General features: G+C 45.4%; 1 protein-coding gene across 1 annotated transcript in view; it reads right to left on the reverse strand.

The window, feature by feature from the left end:
• The window catches only part of TBC1D16 (TBC1 domain family member 16), a 116,667-nt gene that overhangs the window by 27,925 nt on the left and 64,350 nt on the right, over nt 1-24,392 (reverse strand). The gene's annotated exons all lie outside the window — the stretch shown is intronic.

The following is a 24,392-nucleotide window of genomic DNA, read 5'->3' on the forward strand; positions in this document are numbered from 1 at the left end:
AATCCGTCCAAATCTTTTTGAGATCTTGTGCTTTCTATAGTTTTAAGCCCCATCTCTCAATGGTGAAGAATCACTTCCATTGAGCCTTCGTTGAAGCTGCTGCAACCTTTGCTGTGAACTCTCACTTTTCACATTAAAGTTGTAACTTTTGAGCTCAACTTACCAATTGACACTAATGAGTTTACTTCACAAATATCTTCGGAGCAACAATCACCAGCCTCGGTGGCGTAATGGTTCAAGCATCCACTCTGAATCTGGGAGGTCAGTGGTTCGAATTCTGGCCGAGTTAAAGCAAAGGTTTTTAATACTGCTATGTGCTGCTTCCTTGCTTGATGCTCAGCATATAAAAAGTATCGACCACGGGCCAAAAAAACAAACTATTCCGTCAATTAGTGATGAATATTTGGGTGCATGGATGTAATCAGACTGGAAAACCCCTGAGCAACTTGCTTAATTACTTTCAAACCAGATTTCACAAGAACCTTCCAAAATACTGGTGAAAATAAATGTAAAAAGAGATAAATAAGTCAATGTATTCGTTTTATTCTGCTCACCTCCTATTCTTGTAGAGAAAGGTTCGGAGGTAAATGGACTTAAGGAACAATCTGTGCAAACCACTAATCAATATTTGTACCATTACAAAAAAACTGACAGATTGCTTTGCAACCAGGTAAGTTATTGATGACCTGATGATGTATTGTGTCTGTAAAGACTGAAGTGAAAGGTGTTTTTTTGTCCCCTTACTTGGGTGTCAGAGACAACACTGCAGATGACAAGAAGGAAGACAAAATGTGCAATATAACCCAATATGACAAATACTTCCTTCCTCTGCAGTGACAAAATGATTAAAGTGAGTTTGTAAAAAAAGGGAATAAAGTTGTACAAACAATGCATGTCACAAAAGTGCCAAATATAAACTTGCTGGTGTAGCACTTAGTAGTTGAAGGTAATGTTCGAAATAATGTCGAAAAAGCATAATGTTTGTGCTTACAGAACATTGTGCATAGTTTTTTTTTTTTTGAGGACGGGAAGCACAGCAGAGTGGATCGGGGGGTGGGGGGGGGAAGAGAGAGAGAGAGAGAGAGAGAGAGAGAGAGAGAGAGAGAGAGAGAGAGAGAGAGAGAGAGAGAGAGAGAGAGAGAGAGAGAGAGAGAGAGAGAATCAGAGAGAGAGAGAGAGAGAGAGAGAGAGAGAGAGAGAGAGAGAGAGAGAGAGAGAGAGAGAATCAGAGAGAGAGAGAGAGAGACAGACAGAGAATCAGAGAGAGAGAGAGAGACAGAGAGAGAGAGAGAGAGAGAGAGAGAGAGAGAGAGAGAGAGAGAGAGAGAGAGAGAGAGAGAGAGAGAGAGAGAGAGAGAGAGAGAGAGAGAGAGAGAGAGAGAATCAGAGAGAGAATCAGAGAGAGAGAGAGAGAGAGAGAGAGAGAGAGAGAGAGAGAGAGAGAGAGAGAGAGAGAGAGAGAGAATCAGAGAGAGAGAGAGAGAGAGAGAGAGAGAGAGAGAGAGAATCAGAGAGAGAGAGAGAGAGAGAGAGAGAATCAGAGAGAGAGAGAGAGAGAGAGAGAGAGAGAGAGAGAGAGAGAGAGAGAGAGAGAGAGAGAGAGAGAGAGAGAGAGAATCAGAGAGAGAGAGAGAGAGAGAGAGAGAGAGAGAGAGAGAGAGAGAGAGAGAGAGAGAGAGAGAGAGAGAGAGAGAGAGAGAGAGAGAGAGAGAGAGAGAGAGAGAGAGAGAGAGAGAGAGAGAGAGAGAGAGAGAGAGAGAGAGAGAGAGAGAGAGAGAGAGAGAGAGAGAGAGAGAGAGAGAGAGAGAGAGAGAGAGAGAGAGAGAGAGAGAGAGAGAGAGAGAGAGAGAGAGAGAATCAGAGAGAGAATCAGAGAGAGAATCAGAGAGAGAATCAGAGAGAGAATCAGAGAGAGAATCAGAGAGAGAATCAGAGAGAGAATCAGAGAGAGAATCAGAGAGAGAATCAGAGAGAGAATCAGAGAGAGAATCAGAGAGAGAATCAGAGAGAGAGAGAGAGAGAGAGAGAGAGAGAGAGAGAGAGAGAGAGAGAGAGAGAGAGAGAGAGAGAGAGAGAGAGAGAATCAGAGATAACATCAGAGAGAACTGGAATGCACTTGAGGGAGGTGTTTCCTCACGCCATTGTTTCTCATCGAAGACAAAGCGGTTGTTTTTTTTTGTGATTTGATGCATGATATAATTATTTTACAAGTGAAACAACTTTCTGCATGCATGTTCCCAGTATGTAGAGAAATCAAATTTCTTCCATGAGAAACACCTGCTTCCCATTGGAGTGAGCAGGGCAGCAGGAGAGTCAAGTGTATGTGCCTACCATTCAGATGGCAGCATGTTAATATTGTTACGGACTTTGGGTTTGAAGCTCGCCACGAGGGGAAGCACGCCACGAGGGAAGGGTACCTCCTGAACAACCGGTCCTGAGGCCGCCGGACACAAAGTAACCCACGAATGCCTGTTGATATGGTCAATCCTGCAGAGTTACACTACCTCACATTATACCTTACATGTGGACGGCCCTGCCAAGGGGAGTCACGTAGCCTCGCTGCGTACTTGCCTTAAACTTACAGTATCAGGTGCAGCCGAGCAAAGCTGCCAAGGAAAACAAATTATTGGGGCAGAACATCCAGGTTAAGTTCTGTGTGGACAATGCTGGACCAATGAAGGAAAAGACGAAACGGGCTGGGTTCATTTCTCACATTAGCAATTTATTACAAACAAGGGTGAGGAAAGCTCATGTGGCACAGTAAAGGGTTCATTCACACGTATGTATCACAGGGGAAAGCCAGGATTCATGGGTGCGGCAAAATAAATACAATTATTATTTGCAAAAAGAAAAACACAGAGGAGAGCTAACCTGATATAAATAACTTATACAATCTTATTTATGCTACACATCACAGGCACCATCAGACACACACCAGAATAAATTAGAGATAGCCCAGAAAAAAGAAGTAGTTGAGGTGTAAGCAACCTCTTACCTGGCGTGGTCGGCGGACCTACGCAACCCAATCGCTTGGGAGGGGAATGGAGGGAAGAAAACTTGGGTGTCTACGGTGCGTGAGTGGGAGGTGCAAAATATGATGCAATGTAATGCAAGAGGAAGTGGGAAGAGGTGCAAATCAGTGTGGTCTTTCAGTGATGCATCTTCAGTGGATGAGACCACAGATGGGAGAGAAAGATGCATGTGAGATAGTTTAACGGGGTGTTTAAGAGAGTCTGTAAATGCGTTGTCAATGATGATGACTGTGGAACGCTGTGGGAGCAGAGCACCGATGACTCGGTGATGACCCGGCAACTATTCAGCGCTGTGCGCCTGGCTCATCCTCGCTCTGCCCTTTCAGCTTGGCTCTCATTCCGCAAGACTGGTAGATGACGACACTCGGCTTGGAAAAGATGCTGGACCCAAAAGACGAAGGACAAAAGACCCTGATTCGCTCTCTTTTTATAGAGCCTGGGGCGAAAGAGGGGCCAAAGCTCCGCAATGGAGTTCCGTAATTTATATGGGGCATGGGTTTTTGGGAGCGCTCTTCGGCCACGAATGTGTGCCAGATTCCACCTGAATGCTGTTAGTTAGTGGAGTGCCAGTGCTACCCAGATGTCACCGAATGAATCCCAGTGCACACTAGCACTTCAAGCTATCAGCCGAAGTATTCTGGCTCGTAGGCACCCGCTATGCCCTTCATTCCCCGGCATCTCGAATGACTGTTGTGAGCATCCAGGAAGCTGATGGCAGTTGCGGCGGTTACAGCGAGGTGGGGGAAGCACTTTGGCATTTGCGATAAGGTTCTTGAAGAGTTGTTAGTGGTTGAGGTGATTGTGGTGAGGAGGTTGAAGTGGTTGGTTGCAGTTGTGACATTTGTGGTGAAGAGGTCGGGTAGAGGTTGTTGTGGGGATTTTTGGGACGCGATGTAGCGATCATGGTGAGCATTGTAGCATCATGGTGAGAATGGTGAAGGTCTGAGGTGAGGCGTTGGTTTGTTAAAGGCGCACCATTTTAACGGAGGAATGGCGCATGGTTTGAACGGGAACGTGCAGTCACTCCATGACATCACTGTCTGACCCATGGTGTGCATGCATGCATGGCGGGGCTTGTGTGTGAAATAAAAGGAATAGAATAAAATAAGTAAAAGAATTGGGGATTGAAGACCTAACGGAAGGCCCCACACAATGCATCTTGTCTCATTTACTCACTAGACATACTGAAGGGTTAACGAAACGAATATTAACGAGATAACTGTCATGAGATCGCGAAATGTTGGATGCTATTGCCTTGAGGGAGTGCTGGCTTTGCAAAACCGCAACAGTATTATTAACGGCCACAATTATTCCCACATATATATATATATATATATATATATATATATATATATATATATATATATATATATATATATATATATATATATATATATCTCTCTCTCTCTCTCTCTCTCTCTCTCTCTCTCTCTCTCTCTCTCTCTCTCTCTCTCTCTCTCTCTCTCTCTCTCTCTCTCTCTCTCTCTCTCACACACCCTATATATACATATAATATATATATATATATATATATATATATATATATATATATACATACATATAGTGTTACGGCTGTGGAAATTCGCAAACCACCATTCAGGGCCCGTAGTTGAGATATCTCTAAGTACATGTGTAGTTAGCCCCAAACCCATTGTACAGATAAAATTTATGTGATTCATTCGGGCTGCGACGCTTTGAGATAGCCGTTTTTCTGTTCTATCTTTATTTTGAAACAACCACGTCTCAACCGCCATCACACAACAACCACCACGACAGCCATCGTCACCAACTGCAACCACGCTCCAACCCTCAGACAACAACAACAACAACGCCAACAGCCACGACCTTTACCTTCACAACTCAATCCGGCAAACATCGCATCACGATGGCACCATAATTCCCAAACGTCATTCCCAAACGGCACCATAACCAGAAAACCACCACCGATAAACCCTCCACCACCCTCACCTCTCTCCTACGGCCATTCCCGCACCACCTGTGAACACTGAGCGTCGGGCTGTCTTGGGCTCGTTCAGCGATACGCACCGAGCCGCAAGCGCAAATAGCGGCCTTTCCGAGGGAGAATTCGGATCAAGAACACGACACGCCCACTTCTGATCCATCCAATTAGCAAGCACGGAGCGGCTTGGCCCCGCCTCCAGGCGCGTCTGTGTGAAATCGATACATGCAAATTCTAGGATCAGGGGAGGTTCACGCCCACTTTTCCTCCATCCAATTGGCAAGCGTGGCTCCGCCCCTGAGGTCATCCTGATCCGGATATTTGCATATTGTTTTCTCCTGCCGGCCTATAAAACAGCGAGCGCAAGGTGAATCGGGGAGAGTGAGTCGAGTCATCGGTGTGGCAGAGAGTGGAGTCGGGTGGCGGTCATCGGTGTGGCATCGAGTTGGATTCTGCAGTCGGCTGAGGAAAGTTGCGGGAAGAGGCAAAGGAGCTCGGGTCCGAGGCGAGAAGGATGGCGGTCGGCGACGAGGTCGCGGTGTGAGATCGCTCATCGCGGGACCCAAGCCAGCCAGCCAGCCAGCCATTCTCCTCCCCCAGGGCATCAACAATTCCCCCTTTCCTCCATGCTGAGATAGTGCAAAAAGGGGGCCCCGTTCCCACCCCACTCCAAACGTCGTGCCAACGAAACCCACCAAGGAGCACGGAGTCGGGGCACAGCCACGCGGCCACATCTGCGGCTTGTCCACCAACGCGTCACGAGTATGCGGGTAGGACTCCCCCGGTCTCGCGGACCTGGCCGCTCATCCAGGTCACGCGCACATATTGGCCTCCAGGCCTGTCTGCCCCCTTGTCTATGAGGGTGGCTTCTTTCCTTTGCTTTTGAGTAAATGTGTGTTGGTGCCGTCTGTAAAGTAGAACTGTATAAGTGTTGCCGTGTGTGCGCGTAGTCGGTAGTAGATCTGCATCGTTGTTGCTTTTGTTTTAATTGCTATATGTGCATTTTTGATTGTGTATGGCTGTATATACGTGCTTGTCTGTGTGTGTGAATAAAATGCTTGCTTGTTGAACTGTACCCGTTTCGCTTTGTCTTTTCTCCATTGACTCTCCATCCTGCTTCACATAAAGGGTTCATAGCGGGTGCAAGATCCCGGTAATTAATCTGAACAGTCCAGGTCGACGATAACACTGCTCGGTTATCCCGATAGCATGGAACGGGCCGCCCAAGCGGCTCGTGTCCAGAGTCGACCTGCGGTGAGGTACGATCGCCCGGTTTACCATCCGCGTGGGTACTTAGGTAGGTCGAGTTTGGCAAACAACTCTATCCTACGTGGGTGGCCGATTGGCATGATTGTGGTGAGGTCGAAAGGCCCACCCGTGACTGGCTCCGGGCGATAGTTCCCGGAGGGTCACGACTGACTGAATTGTCCGTCCGGTGGGCGACGTGCCGCGATCCGAGTTATGTGGCCGTCCACACGCCGGCGGGCGTGAATTCGCAACAATATATATATATATATATATATATATATATATATATATATATATATATATATATATATATATATATATATATATATATATATCTCTTTCTCTCTCTCTCTGTCTGTCTGTCTCTGTCTGTCTCTCTCTCTCTTTCTCTCTCTCCCTCCCCTTTCCTCTCTCTCCTTCTCACCCACCCTTCTCCTTCTCCCTCTCTCTCCCACCCCTCCCCTCCCCCTGCTCCCCCACCCCACCCCTACCCCTGCTCCCCCATCCCTCACCCTCTGTTGACGGGACTGTGGCATGTAAGCATCCGATTCAGAGTGAGCCGACTGGAGGGCGCAAAGGTCGCTGCATGTGTGATCATGCATGCATGTAGGCAGGCAGGCCTTTGCCAGGTCGACAACATGGGTTTTAAATGCACCCGCCCCCCCCCGGTTTTATATAGAAGCAGGCAGTTAAAAAGAAAATGTTGCTGTTTGGGCACGTTTTATCCCCATTTCCTTCCCTGCCCCTCACGCTGCCTTCCCCTCCCCTTGTGCTGCCTTCACTTCTCACACCGCATTCTCTTCCCCTCATGCTACCTTACCTTCCCTTCCTCTCACAATGTCTTCCTTTCCCATCACGCTGCCTCCCACCTCCCTTCATGCTTACCACCTCCCAAACCCCCTGCCTTCTCCACCCACATGGACATCTCCCGGCTGTCTCCACGTGCTGTATTAACGTTCTGTTTGAACGTCCCCCATTTTGTTCAATCTTGTGATACTCCCACCCACCCCCTTCTCCACAAGTCTCACTGCCAAACGCAAGTCGAGAACCCTTCCCCTCATATTTACCTCCTCCCAAATCCATCAACCTCCCCACTTCCACCTCTTTTCGCTCCCACCCCGCTTCACGGAGTGTGTCACGATGTTTGGTGAGGCATCGCTTCCCCCCCCGCCCCGTTCCTCACTCTTGCACCCTTCCTCGCTCTCCCCTTCCTCAACCCTCCCAGCTTACCAACCTCTCCTCTCTTCTTGTTCCCTCCTCCTTCATCTCTAACCCCACCATCTCCTCTCTCTCTCCCTTCCCTCCATTATCTCTGTCTTCCCTCCCACCCCTCCCTCCTCTCTCCATTTCCTCCTTCTTACTCCCCTCCTTAATATCCCCGTCAGCAAAGCGACCGGTTGTATTTGCTCGGGAATCATAATTCACTGCTCTTCTTCCTTTTCAAAAGGCTGATCTCAATTCGGTCTCTCATACATTCTGTCTCCAAACATTCCAACTCTGACATTCCAAGAAAGTTCCTTTCTCCGTTCTCTTAACTCGCCATTACTTCACTACTCACCCAACATTTTAAAATGTATCTCTGACTTGAAAATCTCAAGAACCCCAGTTTGCAATGCATGTTCATATTCTATCAATCATTCACTTTGTCCATCTTTAGTGCCAATTCAGACCACCTCCTGAAATCTACCTTCTCCTCACTCCTCACCTGCTATACCCTTCCTTTCCCTTCCCATCTTGCTCCTCATCCTACCTCATCTCTTAATATCTCTCCACTGTCCTCCACTATACTAACAGCTCCTCCTCTGGTGTGCCAAACTGTGTGATGTTCAAACACCTGTAGGCTCCGCTCTAACCGAACAGATACCTCACACTCTAAATCAGTACACTCCTCAACATCTCCCTCATGCTCTTTCTTTCCTCTCATCACTCCTCTCCCTTTTCTCACCACCCCCAAATCTTGTTCGTCTTCCCACATCTTCACAATCTCACTACCCAGTCTCATCCTTTCTCTCTCCTCATCCTCTCCATCCTCCCCCATGGCTATGCCTTCTCTCATTGTCTGTCCTCACTCTCAAAGCTTCCCTCTCACCACTCACTCTCAAATCAGCCACCTCTTCCCTCCTCAAAGCAGACATCACTCTCTTCCCCTCACCTTTCCCCAAAGCTCCTGCCACACCTTTCTCCCTCAAATATCCCCCCTCACCCCCCCCTTCAAATCTCCCCTCTTACTTCCCCTTCTCAAAGTTGACACCCCCTCACATCCACAAAGCTGCCTCCTTCCCCTGCCCTCTCTCTTCCATCTTATTCCTCCACCTCCTTCAATCTTAAACTTCCCTCTGTCCCCTCTCTTATTGTTCCCCACTGTGCCTCATCCCATCACCACCGAGCTCCTTTGTCCTCCTTCCCATCCAGACCTCTCCCCTAGGTCAGGTCAGGTATGGGAGCATGTGCCGGAGCAGCACGTCACTGCGTCCACTTTCCACTGTTACTCCAGGAGCCCCCGTCTGGCCATCCCCCTCTCCTTGAGATGCTGATCAACCTGCTGCAACCACGAGGCACGTGGTCGGGCCATTGGCCTCCTCCACTCATGAGGGTCCCTCGCTGAGAGAATCTGGTGAACAGGATCAGCGTCAGGAAAACAAGCCACATGTCCACACAGTTGCAGCTGACACTCACGGACTATTCAGCAACAAATATTTTTTGAGTTTCTCTCAGCAACCTCTCAGACACAAAATCTGACCAGTGATAGCCAAGGATTCTCCAAAAGAGACCTGGTACCAAAGGAATCAAGACTCCATCTCAGATCCTTGGTCAGAGTCCAAGTCTCACATCCATAGAGCAAGACTGGAAGCACCAAGGCTCCTCTTCTGCAATCTCCAACACAATATCACAAGCTCTCCATACCACCTCTTTACTCCCCTCCCATCTTCTGTGCCAAAAGACTCCCCTCCCCTCTTCTGTACTCAAAGCCACCTCCCCTCCCTCTCCCTTAATGGCGTGGACCTCAAACATCGGGGGTTTCGCTCTAACCTGACATCTTTCCATACAAGTTGCCATTGATAAACAAGATATAATCTGCTGAACAGAAACTCCTCGTTCAAGACATCTCTAACTCCTTAGTATCGCTCCCTGGTTATTCCCTCCTCCGGTATGATCGACTTGAGCCTCGTCCTGGCAGCAGCGTTGCTCTCTTCATCAAAAACTCTTTTCTTCACTCTCCGTTCACTGCCCTCATTCCACCACACCCCCAGGAGTACCGTACCTCTGGCTACAGCTTCCCTCCGCTCCCACCTCTTGTTTACATGTGTGTTGTACCATCGAACAAACAGTGATGACTCCGTTTACATCTCGCTCGCCGACAACATGGACCAACTTCTATCCACTCATCCCAACTCTCTCTTCCTCATATGTGGTGATTTAAATTGTCATTTAATTTGGATTTAACAGTGTTAATGGTGGATTTAAATTGTCAATTGTCACTGAATGAATAATTTGTGGTTATAATAATTTTTAATTCCTGGAGGTGTGCTCCATGAAACACAACAATAAGCTATTTATACACCTTAACACTGAGTTTGTCCAAGGCCAAAAACCCTTTTGGGAGAGGTGCAAATTCAGTTGCTGCAACCACCCCCTAGTCCGTCTGGCAAGTTTGGTTGAGATTGGATAAGTAACGACCGAATGTGTCGTCGGCAAACAGACAGAGACACTAAGTTGCATATTTTAGTGGGATTCTGTTCATTCGATTATTACTACTTACAGTTTCAGTTTATAATGCAGTCTTTGAATTTGTTGCTTTGGTTATTAATATTTGATTTTACTATTGAATGGCCTCTGACTTCAAGATCGTAAACTACTTGGCCAATGACCCTCAAATTTTGCATACATGCTCAAGGTTACATGGGCAGGTCATCGGCATGAAAGAAATCCCCTATCCCCCATCCCCACCATTCACGAGGATGTGAACACGATGCCTAAGTTAGTGTGGATGTTAATGTGTGCATAGCTATTTTGGTACCTTATTAAAATCTATTACTATTTACTCTACAGCCATCTCGTTACTTGGGATTCTGACTGACTTTCTATCCCTGGTTTCTAGCTGTTTCTGCTACTTGGTCACAGCTGCTGTTAGTTTGAATAAAGATCACCTGACCTATGAAAGTCATTTCTACCTCTCAATTGGAATCTCTTGAGCTCTTTGTTCCTGCTTACTCTTTTGATGTGCTTCCTGTCTCTGCTCGGCACTTGAGTATTGCAATCAACACGTCTGTGTCGGCAGCATAACTCAACAATATGAGTAGTTAGAATCACCAAATTTGACACAGAGCTTCATATTGTAAACACAGACGCGATGATCCAATACTCACGTGCCGACCAATGGCCGTTGACCGTGGTGAGAGTAAAGTATCGTCCTACACCAAATTTCATTTTATATTTTTCCTTGTGAGCTCAAAGTTGAACTCGTTCGAGACATTCTCAATATGAGGCTCTGTGAAAAATTTGGCTATTCTAGCTGCCTTCGTTAGTTAGTTGTTCTGCCTTAGCTCTGTCTATGGCCACGGTATAAAGAGGTGAAGCCATTGAATAGCAGATTCATTTTGAATGTGCTGGTAAATGGCTAACTTCAATAGGATCAATAATGAACCTCTTTACATTGTTTGGTTCTCTTCCATATGGAAATATTATGAGAAGCTTTGATCTATGTAGTGCCTTCAGCCAGAGCCGGAATTATGGCGAACAAGTTAAATAATGATAATACTGTTTATAAACAACTTTTAATCATAAGTTTTACAAGGTTCCTCTGGCCCCAAATTTTTGGGTCGACAATGCTAAAGGGAATAAAAACAGTGTCCATAAATGTCATCTTATCATCTTTACTCTTTTCCATCAGCTCTACACCATGTTTAGTATTCATTGCTTGGCGTCGCCTCAAATCAGTCGTCTTTATGTGACATGTTTAATCATGAGGTATGTGAGAGAATAGATATTGCAACATGTATGGAAAAAGAGGGGGGGGGGGAGGGTTCCCAGATTATGGAAATGTGCAAAAAGGAATGTGTCACATTTTAATGTGTTTGTCAGATCTTTTAGCGTGAAAGCCTCATAATCTCTGTGCATTGAGTAAATGTCAGATAATCGGTTAGGAGTTGCAATTTGTCCTGAAAGCCAGTCCTCCTCCTCCACCCTCACTTTTATTATTATTATTATTAGTATTAGTTCCCCATGATTCATGGCCCCGCTCTCCATACCGGCATGAGCTTGGTTCCACCATGCCACTGGGACACAAGGGACTAATTTTTTGGCAGATGAATTGCACTGCACGAAGGGGCACGGACTGCTTTCCCGTTCGCACGGCTATGCATAGTGCCAGAGGACATTGCAAGCAACGTTTTTGCAAGGTATAGTGACAACTGTGTGAAGAAACATTTTGAGAGACAGAGATGGTGAGCGAGCATATCGATCGCGAGTCGGTGCTCTGACTCGATCAGGAACCTGGAAACACGATGGTAGGGTTAGATGGTGGAGCAATAGAGTGGTGTGGACTGTAGAGTAACCCTCGATTTTGCGAGTTTAACTCGGAGGGCGGTTACAGGAAAAACGTTTGCATCCTGGCGGAGCTGTAAAGGTGGGAAATGGCAAAGGGAGAGTGAGAGTGAGAGTGAGAGTGAGAGTGAGAGTGAGAGTGAGAGTGAGAGTGAGAGTGAGAGTGAGAGTGAGAGTGAGAGTGAGAGTGAGAGTGAGAGAGAGAGAGAGAGAGAGAGAGAGAGAGAGAGAGAGAGAGAGAGAGAGAGAGAGAGAGAGAGAGAGAGAGAGAGGTGCTGAGAGAGTCTATCACCTTACTAAGCCTTTAATTTTTTTAGAAAATAAAGAAATAAAAAGTAAAAAGTGAGTTGAGTGATTCCCAATATGATACCCTGACCAAAGAGTGAAGTGAGGAAAAACTAATAAACAATGTAAAATGTTGGGATTCGCTAGATATCCATTATTGCCGGGTTTTCCGTGTGTGTGTGTGTGTGTGTGTGTGTGTGTGTGTGTGTGTGTGTGTGTGTGTCTGCAACGCGAGGCTCCACAGCACAAATAAGCAAACCAATTTCGATGAAACTTGGCGAATAGGTGCCATATAGGCTGGGAGTGTGCGCGTTTGAGTTTCGTTGCTAAGGCCTAAGTCACATTTGCTCTACGGCGAGGATACGGCGGCCGTACGCCCCCCGAATTGACAGAAACGTGCGGCGGCCGCAGAGTTTCTGAGGTGGCCTCAGGGTGGCCCTTCGCTGTTTGGCTATCTTTTACAGGTCGTAGGGGTCGCCGTGGAATTATAGTGCGGAGTTATAACTTTTTTCATTTCTATGTTCCCCGTAGCAATCCGACAAGCCAAAACAAAAGAACTGCTTAAAAAAAAACCCACTCGTTACCGTCTGTCTGGCTGCACGTTCGCCTTAGGCCCCCCCAGCCGGTACCTCTGTGGTCACCTTGCGTCTGCCTTGAAAATTCTATGGCCGCCACAGGAACGCCCTAAGGTCATCGTGCGACATCAAATCAAAGACCGTACGGCACCCCCACGTTTTCGATCTCCACAATTTATAAATACGCCGTGCGGCTACCCAAAAAATAAAAACATATGTGACTGCTACATTGTGTGACCGTGGAAATACTGCGGCCACCCTATAATTGCTAGTGGCCGTAGATTTTATAGACCCTACGGCCGCGTGCCAAATGTGACTTAGGCCTAAGCAACCACCCGCTGCTATGCAGCGGCCGAAAAACCGCGTTTTAAGAACCCAAACAGTAACTGACGTAGCGCGGCTTCTATGATAGGTAGAGTGACCGGACCAACTCCTGCCTATTCCTTGCATCCCTATCTAGTTATTGCGACAGCATAACGTTCCTCTATCTCTCATAGTTTCCGAATGGCAGCTGCGGAAAGGTGGTGAACCAGGGAATATGATAAGTGACCTTGACCTCGGAAACTGTCGATGGTGGAACGTTCAAATTCGATGTATGGGTAGAGTTTAATAACTACTGCAAAATTGAACCGCAGCATTTTTCCAGATTCGATCACCAAGGGTGTCGGGGCTAATATACGCAAAATTCGAAAAAATACTTTTTCTCGACCTCCGTTCACTATTTTCAATACTTGTCCTACAGTTTTGAATGTGGAGAAACGAGACCCTTATAAATTAATATCATCAAGGCGAAACGGTTAGACGTAAATGAAAGCGTCTGGTGATAGAACATGGTTGGTAGAACATTTTTTGTCATTTACACTTTCCTCCATCTCCACTCTGAGGAGTGCCAGTTGGCAAAATACGCAACAGGAAAAATCTTGCCAGGCAGAGGAACAATTGTATGTGAACCAATACATCTTGGGAATGAATCTTCGTCGGTGGATCGGTCAGAATGAAAAGCATCGTATCCAGCGCTTCGATCCTAGCGGATCCCTCGTCGCCTACCGGGTTGTATCTTCTCTTTGTTGTTATTAACAATTTGATACACATGCATTTCACATTCCATTTTTGTTTTCCCAATTTACTACAATTAATCCTCCTTGCAGACAGTGTTAAATAGTTCCAGATTTACACCTTCAACACATCCGTCCATCATACTGAACAAGCATGCCATCTTACTTGTTTCCATGATCAAACTGTGTTAATCAGGTAATGAGATCACAGCTCATGTGTTTGGTTTGCTGAAAACATGATTGAAACACCACTTCAAATGGCAACTCAAAGCAAGCAAGACTATGAAAATAAATTTAGTTCTTTGACTCACTTCAGAGAAAAAAGAAAAACATTGAATCAAAATGGGTCCTGAGCAGGAGAACACATTAAAAATGGTACAAAGGAAGATGTGATTTTGGCCAAAATCCAGGAGATCTGCCAAAATGGGTGACTTGGCACTTCTGATCAAACTGATTAGACAAGGCTTAATAATCATCCCTAAATGATACTCAATAGTAAGAAAAAATATTTTTTAGTAGAAAGGAGTGATGACAATCAGGACAAAATTCCAGATTCAGCAGCAATCCAGACAGTTGATGAAGACTTGCTGTTGGGTGGTCAGAAAGGTATGGATTCTTGTCCTGGTACCTGCCATAGCAATTCGTGAATTTTGATTATGTATTCATCAGCCAATTTTGTGTTGAACTCTGAATGTATAGGACGTGTGTGGTGGGGTCCAATGTGTATATAACAGAAAGATATGAGATAGAACCACGTGCATGAATGTTATCATTACCTTTTTGCCGGTGAAGTTAAATCAATCCAAATTTAACGACATTGCATGGCTGCCCACTGGTGAAAATTTACAGAACTAAGATGAAGTGATACAGTTGTTGCATACGAGTTGTAAAATGGATAATAAATTAATAATTTAACTGTACATTGGGCATGATACAAGGTTCACATGTGGAGCATTTTACAACATCATGGCGTTCGTGAGAGTGCAATAAGAATGCTGCACTAATGTGGCAATAAACTGTGCTCAATGCAGTCATCTTTACATGAAGACTACTGTACCCATGAAGACCAATTTAGATTATCGCTCAAAGATTGATGATGCCTACAACACTGAAAGATCTTGCCGGTACTGAGAGCAGTGTCACCCCTCGGTAGTTGTTGCAGTCCTGGCGATCACCCTTCCCTTTCCAGAGAGGGACAACAAGGGTTCTCTTCCAGTCAGTTGGGATGATGCTTGTGTTCCAGGCAGAGCACAGCACTGCTTGCAACGACATGAGCACAGCTTTTCCACCAGCCTTGAGAGGTTCAGCATGGATGTCATATCCCAGGAGCTTTACCGACCCATTTAAACCAGTTCACTGCAGCCTGTGTTTCCACAAGTGAAGGTGGACCACAGTTGATTAGAGGGTCAGCAATAGAGATAGTTACACCGCTGACTTCCAACTCAACAGCTGGGGGATCAGCCTGGTGCAGCCGCTCAAGGTGATGAGCCCAGCGGGCCTTCACTTTGGACTCCTCTGTTAAGAGCCCACCATCCTCACTCTAACTGCAGTACACGGAGGGATGGGAATGCAATGCGCGAATTCTGCTGTAAACAGGATGAGAATCATTGACCACAGGTGAAGCTCTACCCCCTCAACAAAGGTCTTCTTGTCCACCCTCAACGCATGTACAGTTTTGCAACTCAACTCACTGAACAGCTCAGCTCTGCCATTCAGCCTGGCCCTGCAACTGGTCAATGGTATCCAGTGTCACTTGAGAGACAAAATTATTCTTAACGCTTTGATGAATTCCAAGACATCCACCGGCAACATCAAGGATGGGGGTCTTGAAGGCACTCCACAACTCTTCAGGATTCCCGAAAGCATCTAGACCCCCAAAATCCACACTCAGCCTGTTTGCAAACTCCTTAGCTACCCTCTCATCCTTGATATTGCCAACCTCCAGCCTAGGCTGGGATGGTACCATTCTCCCAGATATAAGCTGCAACTTCAGAGTTACCACAACAATTTTATGGTCAGTATTGAGGAAATGAGCACTCCGGTAGACCCTGTAGTTCTGGATCATCCTTCAGTGACCATCAACTAGCACATAGGCAATCTCCATTGCCACACCACCAGCGTTGGAATACCAAGTCCAGCGATGAGTCTGTGGGTACTGAAACCCTGAACCAGCCACCCAAAGTCCATGACTTCTTGCAAAGTCAAGGAACTTTGGCTATTCTGGTTCATAGTTCCTGACCCATGGGGACCAACACATGTCTCATAACCATCCCTATCAGTTCCAGTCGATACATTGAAATCCCCCAAAACGAGAAGTGCATCTCGCCTGGGGCACAGATCAATCAGACTCGAGCGTGGCATAGAATGCGTCTTTCACGGTGAGATCACTCGCTTGTCGGAGTACTATACATTCGGAGATCAGGGAAATGACACCCAAGGAGTGACAAATTCTTAGTCTCATAATGCACTTGCTGACCAGTGTTACCTCAATTATCATTGGAGTCAGCTTATTGGACACAGCTACAGCAACTCCTTGGGAATGGTAACCAGCAGAGTGACCAGACGAATTGTAGGTCTAACCACCCACCATGATCTCGCTGTTATCCAGTTTCCGAACCTCAGAGTGCTGCAATTCTGATGTTCAAATGCTTGAGCTCAGATGATAACAGAGACTGGTGATCATCCTCTCTTAAGGCGCTGTCACATCTTGACGTTTTAGCCAGCAATGGCAACGTATAAAAATGTATGTAAAACGTTGGCGTACGCTGAAGTTTTGAGGTTTTTTTTAAAGTTTTGGTCGTATTCATAACGTGTTGGTCATATGCATGACATATTAGTAACGGGCACAGAATGTTTCGTTGTGTTATAGATAACTTATACCAACGAATGCTTAGCCTGTTGTCGGCGTTCACAACCTATGCCCAATGATAGTTTAACTTCGGCATAGCGCGCTGCACGTATCGCCGACGAACTCGTGGCGTAGCCTGTTAAAAACCTGCCGCACGCCGATTTAAATCATAACCGCCTGAAAATTAGAAGTGTCAACATCGCAGTCACACCTTGACGATTTAGCCAGCGTATGCCGACCTATGAAAAATTTGTGTAAAACGCTGGCACACGTCGAATACGGTATATGGGTAAGTTGTGTATACGTTAGGAGCATGCTGAAAAACGAGGAAGTACGCTGTCATATTCCGTGGTACGTCTAGTACGTCGTGAAATTTCAAGCATGCTGAAAATTTTACGACGTACGGCTCACAAGTTCCGCATATGCTGGCATAAGTTCTCTGCACCCTCCGCGATCGTTGACACACATCGGACACACGTTACTTGTAAGTTACTCATAAGTCGAAACACGTCGAGGTAATGTTTAGCATTCCCGAAACTTAATTTTTAACCCCTGAGTAACGTGCTTTGAACCTATGAGTAGCGTGCTTTGAACCTATGTGTAACGTATCTCAAACGCACATTGTCGTATGTAGACGAATTTGATTGACGTCTTCCGGATGTCCACAGAACTTACTGAACGTGTTTCTAACTTATATCTACCGTATAATGGCGTATTGGCAGCGTTTAGGGGAATTGGTATATACAAATGGGCTTCACAAGAGGAACCCGTCAGTGTTCCAGACTCCATGTTGAGTAGATGTCAATGTCAGTAGTATCAGTAGTAGTAGTAGTAGTAGTAGTAGTAGTATAGGTGAGCGTGTCAGTAGTAGTAGTAGTGGTAGTTGTAGTGGTAGTAGTAGTATTGGTAGTAGTATGTCCATGTCAGTAGTGGTAGGTGAGCATGATGGGGAGGGTGTGGGTGATGATGGATCCTCGTTGCGTCCACGAATAGGAGACTACTTTGCACCATTGTTCGATGTTCTTTTCGGCTAATTTTTTTTTCTCATTCCCACGATGAACTATTTTTTATTTCAGTTTTAAAAGTATTCAAAACGACTTGGACAAATGCAAAATGTACTAGTAATGAACACAGAACGCTTCGATAACTTATACATAAGTTATACCAACGATTGATTAGCGTGTTTTAGGCGTCCACAACCTATGCCCAACGATAGTCTAACGTATGCATAGCGTGGCAGCGTATCGTAGACGATTACGTGAGGTTTTCTATTCATAGGCTGCAACTTCACTTTTAATAAATGGCTGTCACTCGCCTATTGTTTTTGGATGCTGGTGCTCGGCAATTGAAATCATTTCCATTGAACGAGTTAAATCGCTTCCACTGGACTATTGAAATGATTTAATAATAATGCTTGGTTATCCTTGGACCCACTCTGGCAAGCAGCTCGTCGAACATCGCTGGGGGCATTCGCAGGAAGTTTATGAACGATGCATGGTCGTCGTTCCAGAGTTCCACCATGAGCTGGTCATATATGCCGTAATGGCCTTGCCTCCCGATCCATGGTCTGACCCAGTTCCTTCTCCTCCGTTCACGTCTTCTTCTCCCAGCTCTATTGGCACGCAACTGGCGCAGTGTCAACTCGATGAGGTCATGTTGACGTTCGAGGACAGGTAGGTGTTGTCGTCTCAGCGTTGCCGTATCCTCCATCTCTCGGAATGACATGGACATGTACTCACCACGAAGTCTAAAAAAAGACGGGTTCCTCCTGCGAAGCCCCTTTTTATATACCAATTCCCCTAATCGCTGCCAATACGCCATTATATGGTATCTGTAAGTTAGAAACATGTTCATTAAGTTCTGTGGTCGTCCTGAAGACGTCGAATACGTCTACATACGTATTTGTGCGTAAGACATGCTTTACAAATAATTCCCAAGCACGTTACTCATAGGTTATAAATAAGTCACGGGTACCCTAAACATTACTTTGACGTGTTTCGACGTATGAGGAACTTTCAAGTAACGTGTTAGGAAGTGTGAACAACGTTCGTGTAGCGTGCTTACAAAACGTTACTCATAGGTTAGAAATAAGTTTCGGGTAAGCTAAACATTACCTCTACTCGACGTGTTTTGACTTATGAGTAACTTACAAGTAACGTGTGTCGACGTGTGTCAATGATCGCATAAAGTGCCTACAACTTATGGCCAGCGTAGCGGAACGTGTGAGTCATACACCGGCATACGTCGTAAAATTTCAAGCATGCAAAAATTTGAGGACAACCCAAAAGTACAACGTTTAAAGCCAGCGTACTACAACTTATGGCAGTGTTTTTTAGCGTGGTCTTAACGTATACAAAACGTACCCATAAAGTATTCGACGTGTGCCAGCATTTTAGACAAATTTTTCATAAATCGGCATACGCTGGCGAAATCGTCAAGGTGGGACAGAGGCTTGAGGGATAGCATATTCCAGACATCCACCCAAAAGGACTGCCTCAGGTTAACCCAATGAGACTGCCGTCTGGTTGACGAAACCTCAGCACCACCCTGACACACACTACTGCAATCAAACCGGGAAGATTACCCCCTATTTTTCCTCCTATCATCAAAGAGTGGGGTTCCCGAAGGCTTTACCCCAATCCCGTCATCCGGTGAGCTGCCCTGTGAAGGGCAGCTACAGAGGAGGTACTCCCATGGAGTGGGTTTTCAGTTTTCTTTGCGTTTTATCGAGTGAAGGGTTTAAGGTGGCCGGAGTGCAAATCCTGCCACCAACCTCCTAAAAAAAAAAGTAACCCAACTGCAGGACGACGTCCGCAGACACAGTTGGGCACTAGAAATGGATGGCTGTTGGCTCACAAGGAGCTCCTCTGCCCTTTTTTACAACCTTCATCACTCATGATGTACCAAAGTTTGTTCATGGGATTAAAAAAACAACTCCATAGGTATGTACTTTCCCACATATTTTGTGGGTCATCCATGCATACCAGTGGTTCCCTGGTTATCTTACCCAGCCACTACCAGGTGAGTTCCCAGGGGTATTTCCGCTATGTTTCTATGTATAGTGCCTACAGAAAGTCTTCACCTCCTTTCAAATTTTTCACCTTTAGTTGCCTTATAGCCTGGAATTAAATTTCATTAAATCAGACTTTTTCCACCTTTATTTACACATTGTAACCCACAACTTCCAAGTGAAAAACAAATTCTACAAGTTTCAGAAAATTAATTAAAAATACAAAACTAGAATATCTTGGTTGGATAAGTGTCCACCCCACTTATAATAGCAATTGTAAATTAGCTCAGGTGACACCAATCACCTTCAAAATCACACACCAAGTTAATTTGCCTCCACCTGTGTTAAATTGGAGTGAATGATTATTTCAGAATAAAATAAGCTGTTCCTGTAGGTTTCCTCTGCTGAGTATTGCATTTCACAGCAAAGACTCAACCATGAGAACCAGGTAGCTTTCAAAAGACCTCCAGTATAAATCTGTGCAAAGGCACAGATTAGGGGATGGGTATAAAATATTTCAAACACCTGGAATATCCCTAGGAGCACAGTCAAGACAATCATTAAGAAGTGGAAACTGTATGGTACCATCAAGACCCTGCCAAGATTAGGCCTCCCTCCAAGCTAGATGACCAAACAAAGAGGAGACTGATCAGAGAGGCCCCCAAGAGGTCCATGGCAACTTTTAAAAGAGCTACAGGCCTTTACGGCAAATACATGGTCACTGTGTGCATGTGACAATAATGTCCCAAGCACTCCACAAGTTTGGCCTGTATGGTAGGGTGGCAAGAAGGAAGCCATTACTCAAAAAAGCCTACCTTGAGTCCCAGTAATTTAAGGGATGCAAAAAAACACTCCGGAGATTCTGAAGCCATTTGATAAAATTTTTTGTGGTCTGATGAAACTTTTTGGCCTAAGTGCAAAACGTTACGTTTGGTGCAAACCCAACACAGCACATCACCCCAAAAAAAACATAATCCCTACTGTGAAGCATGGTGGTGGCAGCAGCATGTTATGGGGATGTTTCTCATCAGCAGGGACTGCGGTACTTGTCAGGATAGAACAGAGAGTGGATGTAGGAAAATACAGAAAAATCCAATAGGAAAACCTGCTGCCCTCTGCAAGAAAGCTGAAATTGGGATGGAGCTTCACCTTTCAGCATGACAACGACCCAAATTACACGGCCAAAGCTACACTGGAGTGGCTAAGGAACAAAAAGATAAATGTCCTTGAGTGGCTCAGTCAGAGGCCCGAGCTAAATTCAATCGAAAATCTGTGGCATGACTTGAAGATTGCTGTTTCACCAATGCTCCCCACGCAACTTGACTGAGCTTGAACAGTTTTGTACGGAAGAATGGGCAAATATTGCTCAATCAAGGTGTGCAAAGTTGGTAGAGACCAAATGTAAATAAAGGTGAAAAAAGTCTGATTTAATGCTATTTAATTCCAGGCTATAAGGCAACAAAAGGTGATCATTTTGAAAAGGGGTGTAGACTTTCTATTGGCACTGTATTTCCTTTTCTGTATGAAAAGGCTGGACTTTCCTCTTGGTAAAGGTGTCGTTGTCTTCTTCAGAATTCACACACAGCACTTGCTATACCTCTAAACCCTCCCAAGCAACTTCTTCAAATGCCTTTGGCTTCATACTCATCTCTTAAGCAGTATCCTCAACCTGGAGTATGATATCTATCCCCCTCCCTAGTGGTGACAACAATGACTATGAATCCCTCATCTGTGGTATGGATATCATCCTCTCTTTTAACTCAAACTCTCACTTTATGTTCGGTGGAGCCTTCAATTTCCACCATGCCAGCTGTTTGGGTTTCAGACTCCACTCACAATGCATGCATGGCACAGCAGCCAAATCCTTTTGTTGATGAAGATAGTCTCAATCAGTCTGTGAACTTTATAACCCACATACTTGTCGATATAGTAATGTCCTGCAAGGTTCTCTCCCTGAATTGATTAACTGGCCAAATGGAAAAACATTAGGGTTCTTGTTTCCTGATTGACCTTAAAAGTGCAAGTATACAGTATATGTAAATGTAGTGTAGTAATAACCGAGAAAATTATGCAGAAACTGCAACGTTTATCAAAAAGAAAACCATATATTGGTAAATTATGCAGATACAACAAAAGACTTGAGACAAATTCAGAAGTTTTGCTGATTTTTTTTTAACCCTTTGAACCCTGAGCTCCTTGGACTTTCGGCTCTCCCACCTTGGGCTCCCTGGAGAAAAATCCTGCCACTCAGGTATATGGAGGTTTGAATAGCGGTTGGTAAATGGCTGCTCAGGTTCAAAGGGTTAAAATCTGAAAATGAGGATATCTGTAATGGCACTACCTGACATCAACAAACATGATGACTTTAGAATGGGGCTGCTGGCAACACATCCTGTGATGTACGGCTCAAGTCCAGTGAATAATAACATTCATCAATCGGAATGATGAATGACTGCTGAAGCCTCCCTCCCTTCTTGTCTTCTGAATAAGCTGCTCAAGATAATCAAAAGGGAGTTATTGCCATTCCTGTTGCAAAGCAGCCTCCAAATGTACCAAAATATGCAAAGGAGTGTCCATTTTCTTAAATGTATGCCCACAAATATCTGAAACATGCTCTCTGGATTTAAATCAAGACTACTTGCTGGTCAGGGCAATGTTATGATGGCATTGTTTCTCAATAAGTCAATATCTGCAGAAGAACGGTGGGGTCTGGTATTGTCATCCATGAATACAGTGCAAGTATTTTGAGAAGTGAGTGGTTGTCAAAATATGGAACAAGAACATGATCAAAAATGTCTTCATGGTACTTTTTGCCTGTCAGGTTACCATGTACAGTGACAAGGTCAAGTTTACAATCGTAACAGGCAGCCCCACATCATAATGGACTCATCACCAAGCGGGATGGACTCTACAATGTTCTTGGGTGTATAGGACTGTGTTTGCTTGCCACCAAACATTTGTTACATAATCAGTGAAGTGTAGGAGAAATTTGGCTCTCGTAAGACCAATGGATCTTCCTTTGGGATGGAACATCCATGAGTGTTGACATGCCCGGCATCAGGACAAGCGGTTGGCCTTTTGTTCTGGGGTGAGAATAGTGTGTCCTATCATTGTCCTGGCATTGAAACCTGCAGCACAAAGTTGGTTCTGTACAGTTCTCGTCGATAACCTTTGAGGGAGATTCTATTCATTCTGCAATACTATGCTTGTGGCGAAAGGAATACGTGCAACAAGCCTGATCAGAGCTGCATTTTCTCGGTTAGACATCACCATGGGAACATTCATTCAGCCATCTCTGAGAAAAATGGTGACACAGAGAGAGAGACAGACAGACAGACTCACAGACAAATGGCCCTCTTTGAGTATAGATTTCAACATGATGTGTCCCAATTACATTCGTGGATAATATTACACCTTACCTACATATAACATGCAAGGATAAAAATATTAGGACATAATGAATAAAATGATATAGAATAAAGATTTGAAACAGTGGTGTAACATCGAGCATGCAACTATGACAATAATGACAGTAATTTTTTTTTTAATATCCATTGTCGAGGCTCGTATGAGAGAGCTAACACACAATGCACAACAAGGGGAGGAGGAGACAAGAGGGGTGTGAGAGGGAAGGAAAAAACAGTGGGGAACAGAGACATTAGATCTGTGGAAGGGAGAAGGATGGGGTGGAGAACACGGGGGTATACAAGATAGACATTACTGGGACTTTCAGGAAGGAAAGCAGGGAATTTGAAGGTGGGTTTGGGGTGGATTAACGGGGGCAGAAAAGATCGAGGATTTGGATGGGGGAAGATAGGTGGTGGTGAACAGCTGTTTTGAAGGCCTAGACCTTGAGGGAAGAATGGGATTGAATAGAGTGGAAGTTTATTCCAAAGGTGGGAAGAAAGAGGAATGAAAAAGTGAAGGTGAGCAGTGATTCGTGATTTTGTTAGTTTTACCAGAAGGGGGTTGCTGGTGAACCTTGAGCGCCCTGCGGAAATATGGGGGGGGGGTGACAAATCGCAGACAGATCGGGGTGGGGGGTGAGAGCAGAGAGGAGATGGTAGAAGACAGAAAGATCACCGACCTGCCTGCGGTGAGAGGGTGAGAAGCCCCAAAACAGCCTCACCGCGGGCGATACCAATGATCTTAAATGCCTTGGTTTCCACAGCGTGAAGCTGAGAAAGGTGAGAGGTAGGAGCACCAGCCCAGAGGGGAGAGCAGTACTCCATCAGGCTGTGGACGAAAGCTTTGTCTGTGGTCAGGAGCTCAAGTGGGCCAAGGAAGGACTTTGCATAACGGAGGATTCCCAGTCAGCGATTTGCTTTGGAGGCGAGGTTGGAAATGTGGCTTTCGCAGGAAAGATCATGGCAGATAGTGAGACCCAGAAGCTTGAATGAAAGGACTTCTTCCAGAGGATTGTTGAGAAAGTAGATGGGGGGGGGGGGCGGTTCGAAACGGTGCTTTCGGAGAGACATAGTGAGAGTGTACAATTTGTCGGGATTGAAAGACATGTTCCACATGTTGGACCAGTTTTTAATTTTATCCAGATCTGCAGTGAGCGAAGAAATTGCTGGTTGCCAGTTTGAGGGATGACAGATGGTACGGAAGAGGGTGGAGTCATCAGCAAAGAGATATAGAGGATTTTCCAGAGTCGGAGAGATCATTGATGAAAACCAGAAAAACAAAAGGGCCCAGAACGCTACCTTGAGGAACTCCAGTCTGGACAGGAAGAGGGGATGAGAGAACTTCATTTATGGTCACATGTTGGCAGCTACACGAGAGAAAGTCTGCGAGCCATGAGTGGAGATGGCCTTGGATACCATAGGAAGAGA

This window comes from Eptatretus burgeri, chromosome 6 (genome assembly GCF_056783735.1).
Source record: "Eptatretus burgeri isolate ZD-2024b chromosome 6, Ebu_testis_v1, whole genome shotgun sequence".
NCBI lineage: Eukaryota > Metazoa > Chordata > Myxini > Myxiniformes > Myxinidae > Eptatretus > Eptatretus burgeri.